This window comes from Vipera berus, assembly GCF_964194415.1.
Source record: "Vipera berus genome assembly, chromosome: 9".
Lineage (NCBI taxonomy): Eukaryota > Metazoa > Chordata > Lepidosauria > Squamata > Viperidae > Vipera > Vipera berus.
The window spans coordinates 7,826,636-7,838,152 of NC_138212.1; the positions used below are offsets into that span (position 1 = coordinate 7,826,636).

Below are 11,517 nucleotides of genomic sequence, written 5' to 3' on the forward strand. Positions count from 1 at the left end.
AGACGTGACACTTCTGGATGTGACTCTGTCAGGGTTCCAGATTGTTGGCCACCCAGCTGCTTAATTTGATCAAATAAAGTGCTGCTTGATCAAGAAGTCTCCGCTTGGGTTATCTGATTAGACTGATACGGTATCTCAGCTTTAAGTTTGGGACTGGAATCTTACAGGTGAGATAGAAACTGGCGTTTTTTCCACATCTGTCCTTCTGCCTCAGAGTGGAAGAGATCAAAGTGATTAATCAAATATTTTGAACTGTGCATTCTTTGCAAAATTGTTCCCCATTTCTATATTCCAGGGAAATATCTTGCCACACAGAGTTGAAGCTATGGTGCTGATCAGAGTGCTAGCAAACCTTCTGGTACTACAGCTTTCTTACGGTAAGAGCCTGGACAATGGAGCAAAGGGTGGACGGAGCTTTAGGTGTCTTTTTCCGTTTAAACCTCCAGTTACAGGAATAAACTTGCACATAATTATTAACTGTAGATGTACAAGCAGGTCACAAGCAGAGACTGAGCCAAGAAGGCCCGGTTGGTGCAAAAGGGGAAGACCATTGCTGTATTTGTAATGATAGTATGAATTGATACATTTATTCATATCAGCAAAACTAGCCAGTTAAAAATATTGCTTCTGAAACAAATATCAAAACCAGTATGTAGGGATTTTACTGCCATCAATCTTGGCTCAAACTGTTTTTAGTGAATTAAATCGTAACGGTATCTGTTATGTACTGGGCTTTTGGTACCTCACCACGTGCGTTGCTGGAGAACTAACGGTTCTCCAGCAACCCAGACAGGACGTCTCCGGTCCTGCAATTGGTCACCTTTGGGCGGCAAACATGGGTTCAATCTGATTGGTTGCTACTAGAGGGTCTGGCTATATATTGTGGCGGGATGCCCCCAAGTCCTCAGTACAGTTCCAGCTTAAATAAAAGAATGGGTTTCTCTGTACTCAGCTGTGTGTCTTCATTCCTGCTCATCAGAGCCCACAACATAACAGTATCAACTTCCCATCCAAACTTGTAGATTAAATTCCATTTTCATCAATCTCTTCCCCACTTTCACTCCTTCTGCCCGCTATTCTCCCCATCACAAGGCTATATATTTTGCTTAGCAATGCAGTACAGCAAGATCACACTCTGGGCCAAATGCTTCTAAATGTCCATCCTTTTTAGAAGCTCATCTGAACTATTCTTACTTCAACTGATTAGCGTAATCTGACTGGCAGTGATACCATTAAGTTACTGAGCAGCGGAGAAGCAAAATATGCCACAGCTTCTCATAAGACCAGGTGCCTTAGATCTCAGCCATCAGAATGGCAGATGCTATTCAGAATCATGATCTTTAACCTATTTGCAGCATTACTGGAGATGTGAAGAATATTAATTTTTAGATCTGAAGCTGGAAAATCAAATATTCCTTTTCATTTCTACTTAATTTCTCTTGGATGGTAAACCTGAAACCCCGGAATTACTGTTTATGTTTGCCATATGTCGTGAATTGACTAAGATGATCCCAGTTTTTGGCTCCAGTGCAAGCACCCTAACTGGTGTGCAAAAAAGCACTGGAAAGTATAGTGTGCAGACCTGTAAAGTCAGATTTAGCCATCTACAGGTAGTCCTCAACCTTACGACCACAACTGAACTCAAAATTTCTTTCTTTTTTGGGAGGGGGGGGTGTAAGAGTTTTATTGCTTTTTTAAAATAACAACCTTAGTACCTGGTGTGCAGTGTGTTGTCTGGTTTCATGACTTTTTTTAAAAAAAACATATACAATCAATAATAGTTAATTAACAGTCAATAATAATTATTTTTAAACTTTTCATAATTAATATACCAATTGATAATATATTTCCTTGAGCCTCCCTTCTCCCAATAGTATTCTCCTCCTCCAGCATTAAACAAATATAATTTTTGATATATAAATGATTAAATAAAAACATTTTCTTCTATATTTATACCAATAATAATAGTGTCCATATATAGCTTTTTTTCTTATCAACTTCTGTTATTTTCATGAAAGTCATCGTATTGATTCACGATATATCTTATTTTCATAAATCTTGTTTAAGCTGAATTTCTCCATAATATTCAAACAATTCTTATCAATCATAATTTTCTCAATCATTAACATCTAAATATCCAAATTTTCCATTCAAATATATTATCCCAGTATTTTCATATTTCATATATTATAGAAATACTATACTACTTATCTATCATGACATCTACCTATAACATCTTTTCTAATTAATTTATAGTTCACTTCTATTTATAAAAATTGATTGAATCACTATATATCCTTTTTTCAAAGTTCTTATTAAGCCTAATTCCCTGTCAGTGTTTCAATCATTCCTTAATCCTAAATCTTTTCAAACTTAATGTCTTTAAAGTTCAAACTTTTCTTTCACTTTCATCTTCCCAATATTTCTACATTTTGTATTTTATCAAAAAATACTATATTACTTATATCTCTTATCCCACTTATTCTAATGCCCCTTTATAGCCAGAGTTATTTATTTAGTTAGCCATATTCAAACAAATGTTTGCTCGTATAATATTCTATCTGGAAGGTCAAGTCTCTTTAGCCCATCTCTAATCTTCTTCCTTTGCCAAATTGTTTTCCAGATTAATATTTTCAACTTGTTGAACAGTTCTTCTATTTTTGTAGTTGTTGTTAGGCGTAGAGGATACATAATACGCAAGATGTATGCTTTTTGTCTCCCAAACAGTGATTCTCCTAAAAGTGTCCATTTTGTTAAGTCTTCTTTCTTAATAATAATAATAATAATAAGGTGGAAGGGACCTTGGAGGTCATCTAGTCCAACCCCCTGCTCAGGCAGGAAACCCTATACCATTTCAGACAAGTGGCTGTCCAGTCTCCTCTTAAAAACTTCCAGTGTTGGAGCATTCACCGCTTCTGGAGGCAGGTCGTTCCACTGGTTAATTGTTCTAACTGTCAGGAAGTTTCTCCTTAGTTCTAGGTTGCTTCTCTCCTTGGCTAGTTTCCATCCATTGCTTCTTATCCTGCTTTCAGGTGCTTTGGAGAATAGCTTGACTCCCTCTTCTTTGTGGCAGCCCCTGAGATATTGGAACACTGCTATCATGTCACCCCTCACCCTTCTCTTCGTTAAACTACACATACCCAATTCCAGCAACCGTTCCCTATATGTTTTAGCCTCCAGTCCCCCAATCATCTTTGTTGCTCTTCTCTGTACTCTTTCTAGAGTCTCGACCTCTTTTTTACATCGTGGTGACCAAAACTGCATGCAGTATTCCAGATGTGGCCTTACCAAGGCATTGTAAAGTGGTATTAGTACTTCACGCGATCTTGATTCTATCCCTCTGTTAATGCAGCCTAGCACTGTGTTGGCTTTTTTGGCAGCTGCAGCACACTGCTGGCTCATATTTAAGTGATTGTCCACTAGGACTCCGAGATCTCTCTCACAGTTGCTACTATTGAGCAAGGTACCACCTATACTATACCTGTGCATTTGATTTTTCCTGCCTAAATGTAGAACCTTACTTTTTTCACAATTGAATTTCATTTTGTTAGATAGTGCCCAGTGTTCGAGTCTGTCCAGATTCTCCTGTATCTTAAGCCTATCTTCTGAACTATTGGCTATTCCTGCCAGCTTGGTGTCGTCTGCAAATTTGATGAGTTCCCCATCTATCCCCTCATCCAAATCGTTGATGAAGATGTTGAAGAGCACTGGGCCCAGAACAGAGCCCTGGGGCACCCCACTACACACTTCCTTCCATGTAGATGCAGTTCCATTGAGGACCACACGCTGAGTATGGCCTGTCAGCCAGCTACGAATCCATCTGATGGTGATGCTATCTAACCCACATTTTTCTATCTTAACAAGTAGTAGGTTGTGATCTACTTTATCAAATGCCTTACTGAAATCCAAGTAAATTAAATCTACAGCATTCCTCTGGTCCACTAGTTTTGTCACTTGGTCAAAGAATGCAATAAGGTTTGTCTGGCACGATCTGTTTTTGACAAACCCATGTTGGCTTTTAGTGATAACTTTGTTCGCATCAAGGTGTTCGCTGATTTGTTGTTTGATTATCTTTTCCAGAATCTTCCCAGGTATTGAGGTCAGGCTGATAGGTCTGTAGTTTCCTGGATCTATTTTTTTCCCTTTTTTGAAGATGGGAACTACATCAGCTTTCTTCCAGTCCTCTGGTAGTTCCTCAGTGCTCCAGGATCTTTGAAAAATATAGTTCAGTGGTTCTGAGATCATGTCTGCTAGTTCCTTGAGAACCTTGGGGTGTAATCCGTCTGGTCCTGGTGATTTCAACTCATCTAGGCTGGACAGGTGCTCACTTACCATTTTCTTGCCTATCTTAACTTGCGTTTCTATTCTGTTTTTCATGGCACTGGTTTTGGTAGGTTGGACTGTTTTTTCCCTTTGTGTAAAGACAGATGCAAAAAACGAGTTAAATAGATCTGCTTTCTCCCTGTTGCTTGTCACCTTCTTGCCACTTTCCCCCACTAATGGACCAATCATTTCCTTATTTTTTTTCTTGTTTTTTATATGTTGAAAGAAGCATTTTTTCTTATTTTTGACTTTGGCCGCAAGCCTTAGTTCATTTTGAGCCTTAGCTTCTCTCACTTCATCTTTGCAGGCACGGGCTGTTTGCTGATATTCTGCCTTAGTTATGTGCCCCTCTTTCCACTTCTTATACTTGTCCTTTTTATCTTTCAGTTTATCAGAGAGTTCTTTATGCAGCCATGGTGGTTTCTTTTGAAAGCTGTTATTTTTCTTCTTTGTTGGTATTGTGCTAGACTGGGCCTTTATTATCTCACTTTTCAAAATTTCCCAAGCTTCTTGAGTTGTTTTCCCCTTTAGGATTCTCATCCATGGAATTCTTCCCAAGGTCTCTCTAAGTTTATTGAAATTAGCTCTTTTAAAGTCCAAGACTCTAGTTTGGCTGTATTCTATTGCTTGTGCTTCCATAATACTTGCATAATACAGGGATACTTGCAGGACCATCTGCTGCCGGGAACGACTTCCCATCGCCCAGTACGCTCACACAGAGAAGGCCTCCTCAGGGTACCATCGGCTAGACAATGTCGGCTGACGACCCCCAGGGGGAGGGCCTTCTCTGTGGGAGTGCCAGCCCTGTGGAACCAGCTCCCCCATGAGCTTCGGATGGCCCCAGATCTTCAGTCCTTTCGCCGCGGCCTCAAAACACTCCTTTTCCACCTGGCTGACTTGGACTGACAGGGATTTTAATTATGTTTTTAATCTTTTAACTCTAATTTTTAATTTATTTTAATTTTAATTTTAATTTATTGTACAGAGGCCTTTAATTTTAATTTTATCTTAACTTCTGTATTTATTGTATGTTATTGTTGTTAGCCGCCCTGAGTCCTTCGGGAGATAGGGCGGCATATAAGTCCCAATAATTTATTTTATTTTTATTTTATTTTAATTCCATTTATATCCCGCCCTTCTCCGAAGACTCAGGGCGGCTTACAAGGTTAGCAGTAATAAATAAATAAATAAATAAATAAATAAATAAATAAATAAATAAATAAATAAATAAATAATGTTGAATTCCAATATTGCATGATCACTTCCCGCCAAGGTTCCTGTGGCTTCGACACTTTCTATCATTTCATCTCTGTTAGTGAGAATTAAATCCAATATGGCTAATCCCCTAGTTCCCTTCTCTACCTTTTGGGAGACAAAGTTGTCTGCTAGGTTTCTCAGGTTTATTTTGACATTCTAATGCATAAGGTATCTTTTCCATATTTATTGTTGTATTCAAATATTGTGAGTTTTTCTTATTAGTATTAAGTTATAATTCCCTTCTTTTGTGACTTTTTTTTCTAGTTCACATTCTGTTATCTGATTTGTTTGTTCATTCTTTACCATCATTCTTCGGGGCAACTTCGGACCCATCTAGGCTCCCCCTGGCAGGGCAAAACTAGCCGTGGGGAGCAGACATCCATCCTCACATGGCCAGGCACCTCGGGCGCAAAACTAGAAGTCTCAAAATTTTTGTTGCTTAAGTGAAAAATCTGTTTAGTGAGTTTTGTCCCATTTTATGAACTTTCTTGTTACAGTGGTTAAGTCAATCGTTACTACTGTTAAGTTAGTAACACTGTTGTTTAAATGAATCTGGCTTCTTCATTGACTTTGCTTGTCACAAGTGATTACACAACCCAGGGACACTGCAAATGTCATAAATATGAGTCACATGCTAAGCATCTGAATTTTTTTCACGTCTCGGTGGGAATGCTGCAATGGTGATGTGAAAAGCTGAATAGCGTCAGCAGTTCTGATGGCTGAGATCTAAGGCATCTGGTCTTATGAGAAGCTATGACATATTTTGCTTCACTTCTCCGCTGCTCAGTAACTTTCTTCAGTGCCATTGTAAATTTGAATGGTCACTAAATGAATTGTTGTAAGCCAAGAACTACCTGTATTAATAACTAGTTGCTCTCTGTGTAGGGAGACTGAGTGGAAAGTACTACACATCTGTCTCCAGCTTTGCTTGTTCAAGCTTTCAGATTATGGCCTTCCTCTTGCAGCTTGAAGGTATATGGAGCTCAGTTCCCAGAATTCGCCATGCTGGCCGGGGACTTCTGGGAATTGAAATCCATACATCTTCAAGTTGCCAAGCTTGAGAAACACTGGTTTAATGGGTTGAAAGTACAATCAGCTCATTGATACTGTGATTTATAAGGTGCTCTAAAGACCCTGCTTTAGGTAGTTCAGAAGCTACCTATTTTCACATGTGGTGGACTTGTAGAAACATAAAAGCTTTTTGGATCAAAATTTGGTGGAACATTCAAAAGATTTTTAAGAGAAAGATAAAGTTTTCTCCGCAATTATTTTTATTGGGTATTGTTGTAGATTGTGATGTTAAAGAAACTAATTTGATGTTGAATATGATAACAGCAGCACGGTTACTGGTGGGACAATATTGGAAGAAGGATAGTTTGCCCACTATAGAAGAATGGGTGTTTAAAGTTTCGAATCTTGCAGAAATGTCTAAGATTTCTGCTTATTTGAAAGATCATTCACAGGAAAGATATATTTCAGTTTGGAGGAGATGGATAAATTATATTCAGAACAAAGATGGGACTAAGATGTTCCATTTAGCTTATGAGTAGATTTTAGTGGGATATTGTTATTGGTACTTTGTTTGTAGTTATGTTAAAGGGGAGTTAAAGCACATTATGAATTTGGTTAATTGTATATTATGTATAATTTTTATTTAGAATATGATTATTGTAACTATAATCCTGTATTTAGCTCTGGGAAGTGGGGGGGGAAGTGGGTGGGTTTGGGGTGGGAGGGATTTGGGGATATATTGTAAAATTTTGTTTTTGTAAAACTCTTTAATAAAAAAAAAAAGACCCTGCTTTAAATAACTACGATCCTGGAGTGAGAGTTCAGGGCGTGATAAAAGTGTCAGTTTCACTTCCCTGTTGAATAAGTCAACTCTCCTGTTTTGGAAATCTTATAAAACATAAAAAAACGCAGATCATCAGGACTAAAAATTTATTTAAAACTTATCTTTCGTCAGCGTTTAGCCAGGATTGAGGGACACATTCTTATATTCTCTGCAAAGCCAATAGTTTAGCTAATGAGTGTGTTATGGGTCTATTCGGCTCCCACCCTCAATACTGGCTTAAACTCTGATGATCTCGGCAGACGCTGACAAAAGCTAAGTTTTAAATAAATTTTTAGTCTTGGTGATCTGTGTTTTATTCAACTAGTTTGACACTGTGTGTCCCTCCGTCATCTGTTACCCTCCAAAATTAGAGTACTGATAGAAACTCTACCAATGAAATCGATTCTGTTTTACTCCACAGCCAAACACTGAACTTTTTTTGTTTCTTTGCAGCACAAAAGTCTTCTGAACTGGTCGTTGGAGGTGATGAATGTAACATAAATGAACATCGTTCCCTTGTATTCTTGTATAACTCTAGCTTTGGCTGCGGTGGGACTTTGATCAACCAGCAATGGGTGCTCAGCGCTGCACACTGCGACATGTGAGGGCATTACGCAATGTGGAAATGTTGAGGGAGATTGTGGTTAGATATCCAGATTTTTTTATGTTTCTGCTAGTTTTTACTGACTTCTCTGTGCATTTTGAATGAGTGTTCTGTTGCTACTGCTATTGCTCCTCACAATCATATCTTCAGCAATGCTGTTTATATTTATGGTTGAATTTCCATCTTCTTCACCACAGTATTCATATCTTTCTTTTTTTCTGGGATATAATAATAACAAGAATAACAAAATCTGGAACATTACCTGAATACCATCAGCATTCACAAAATCACCACAGTTAATTGCAAAAAGCAGCTTTACTTGGAACATCCTGTGACAATCCTTTTAATACCATGGAACCACAAAATTGACCTACTCCAGGTCCTTGGGAAGGACTTGATAGGTGGATAAAAATGCCAAATCCTGTCTAAATTTCTGACTGACTGTGCAACTAACCAGAAAACATTAACCATATAAAACATAAAAGATTAAAAGATGATGAAGTGTAAGGCTTCTCTCTCCCTTATCAAGGCCTGGGTGAGGCACTACATTTTAATATCTCTTCTAAACAAGACCAGAGTGGGCTCCATCCAGATTTTGTGTTCGTCTTTATCTATCCCCCCATCCTTTGAGACAGGCTGGGTTGAGAGAGGATGTGCGCAATACAAAGTCATAACATTAGTACCGTAACCACATGGGTTTTATCTTTAAAACAGTCATCTATAATTTATAAGTGCAACATTCACACAATACACATCCAAGTAAAGAAAGAGATGGATTCATACTATATGCTGAACTTTCTGAGTGCTAAACAGCACATAGGTGAATTCATGCCTCAATAGTTTGCACAAACAATGGAAATAGCTTATTCAATCACCCTGAATAAATTACTTCAGTGAACCCAGATCTCTAGGACATTGACAGCAACTCTTCCAGGTTTCTGACAGGTTTTCCCCCCAAGAGAAGGTAGGTTATGGCCCTTTCTTGTTTGCTGCTAACAATCCTGCTAGAGGGCCAAAATGAGGTCAAGGACCATCCCAACTAATATAGAGTTCACTTTAAGTTGTTGTTGTTAACTTGTTGTTTTTCTTGTAGGGAAAATATGCGGATATACCTTGGTTTCCATAACTTCAGTCTACCAAATATGGATCAGAAGAGAAGAGCCGCAAAGGAGAAGTTCTTTTGTCTCAGTAGCAAAAACTATACCAAATGGGACAAGGACATCATGTTGATCAAGCTGAACAGACCTGTTACCTACAGTACACACATCGCGCCTCTCAGCTTGCCTTCCAGTCCTCCCAGTGTGGGCTCAGTTTGCCGTATTATTGGATGGGGCGCAATCACATCTCCTAATGGTAGGGATCTCTGTCTATACTCTCAGACGCAGCTTTTGATGTAACATCAGCCAGGTCTAGGGTCCCACTGTGTCACCCATGAATATTGGATTGACAATGGTATTCCATAAGATTCCATTTCTTCATTTGTTCCACACCCACAAGGTCCTTGGAATAAAAGAAATAAGGAACTGGCATGCTGTATAGCTAAAAATAACCCCTAAAGGATCAGGTTTATTTATAGCAGTGCTGTTGGGGATCAGAAAAGTCCCATTAGCATGGCAGTCTTGCATGGCTTCATTACCTTTAATAAAGGAATGTTTTGTGTTTTACCATGGCCGTTTTGTAAATGGAGGTCTCCCTCGGAGGATGTTTTCAGAGTATATTTACCACTTGCTCTCTAAAGACCAAATATGAACTCAAAAACATGCCCTATCCTTGGATGGATATAAAATCTCTGTGGATGGTTGCAGAGGACTTCTTCCTTTTAAATCCTGGTGGGGCAGTGGTTAGAATGCAGTATTGCAGCTATCTCTGCTCCCAGCCTGCAATTCGATCCTGATGGGGCTCAAGGTTGACTCAGATTTCCATCCTTTTGAGGTTGATAAAAGGAGGACTCAGATTGTTGGGGGCAATATGCGTATATTGTAAATCACCCAGAGAGTGCAGTATACAGGTCTAAGTGCTATTGCTAGTAAGGCCATGGAAGTATTAGACGCACACTCAGCTTTGGCTTATGGTCATCCACACATTCAAACCTGCCAAGGTAGGTAGATCTTGTAAGCCCACCTTGTTTTCTACCTAGGTTTCTACCAAATAGGTGTAGCTAGAGCAGACAAGTCACACAGCCTTGGTCAAGAGCTGGGAAATAATTAAGGACTCACACAAATAATTTTCAACTAACCACTGAGGCACCACAGGTTTTTCGGAATACATGGAGACCCAGTGAATTTAAAGTAACAGCAAAACTTTACTGCTGGTGATGTAAATTTGCTGTTTCACATACACACACATGCACGCATCCATGTTTAGACACATTCTTCTCAATTAGGCTGCCAGGCACAAGCTAGAGGGAGAAAAACTCCTAAGTTGTGGATCCAAAGATGACTGGAGGAAAGGGTGAGCTTTAGGACCCCTTTTATCCTCAAAAGTTCTTGATTTGTTGATTAGCTGGGATTGGGTTTTATTTCATATTCTCAGGCTCAACTTTCTCTAATTCAGGTGATATTTTTCTTTTCTTTCCTTCGACTTATTTCCATCTTATCTGTCCTCCCCAAGGGATCTTTTAGACAAGATTCCTGCCTTTTTGTTCTTGTACACAATGCAAACCTATGGGTCTGCTTTGTTAAGGAATTTGTTGTGCAGAGGTCTCCTTGTGCTACCAAAGAGTTGCACAGACAAGGAAGGGTACTGAGAGCAGCAAGAGTCACACAGTAAACACAAGAGTACACTGAGTTGTAAAAGCAAAAAGTAGTTTACTTTTGAGGTGGTGTAAGAACAAAAATGCACAGTCAAAAAATAAACAGTCCAAGGAGTAATCCAAAATACAAAGTCTTCTTACCGGTCCAGAGGTCAATACACAGTTCAGGTAACAGAGCAAAAACAGTAACAGTAGAAAGCAGTGAATTCAGAGAGAGAAAGAAGCTACGTTACTAGCTCCCTCTTATGGCCATGAGAACACTTACACACCCATTGGCCAATTAACATCTTAAAGACATAGCATCATGGTTAATATATTTTCAACCCAACATTGTAGGCTAACACCATATGCCTAACATGCTTCATCTTCAGATATGGAAGTTTCAGTATGCTGGCTGAGGAATTTTGGGAGTGCAAGTTCACAAGTCTCAAAGTTGCCAAGTTTGCAGACCCCCGTTCTAGGTCATCTCCAGGGGATGCGAGATCAGTTCTATGACTTTTGAACTAGCAAAAGCCCAACATTTCCAACAAGGCAATCTTGCGTAGAGTGCCGGAGAAATTTGAGAAGCCTTCAAATGCCCATCAGCTGATTTAATACCTATTAATATCTAAGGGACGCGGTGGCTCAGTGGGTTAGGACGCTGAGCTTGTCAATCAGAAGGTCGGCGGTTTGGCGGGTCGAATCCCGAGTGCCGCGTAACAGAGTGAGCGTCTGTTACTCGTCCCAGCCTCTGCTCACCTAGCAGTT

At 39.2% G+C, this 11,517-nt stretch overlaps 1 protein-coding gene across 1 annotated transcript in view; it reads left to right on the forward strand.

The window, feature by feature from the left end:
- Nucleotides 1-11,517, forward strand: part of LOC308672335 (vaa serine proteinase homolog 1) — a 47,819-nt gene continuing 36,302 nt past the window's right edge. The window contains exon 1 of the mRNA XM_081335162.1: nucleotides 1-167. The gene's annotated coding sequence lies outside the window, so the exon portion shown is untranslated. The remainder of the gene's footprint in view (nucleotides 168-11,517) is intronic.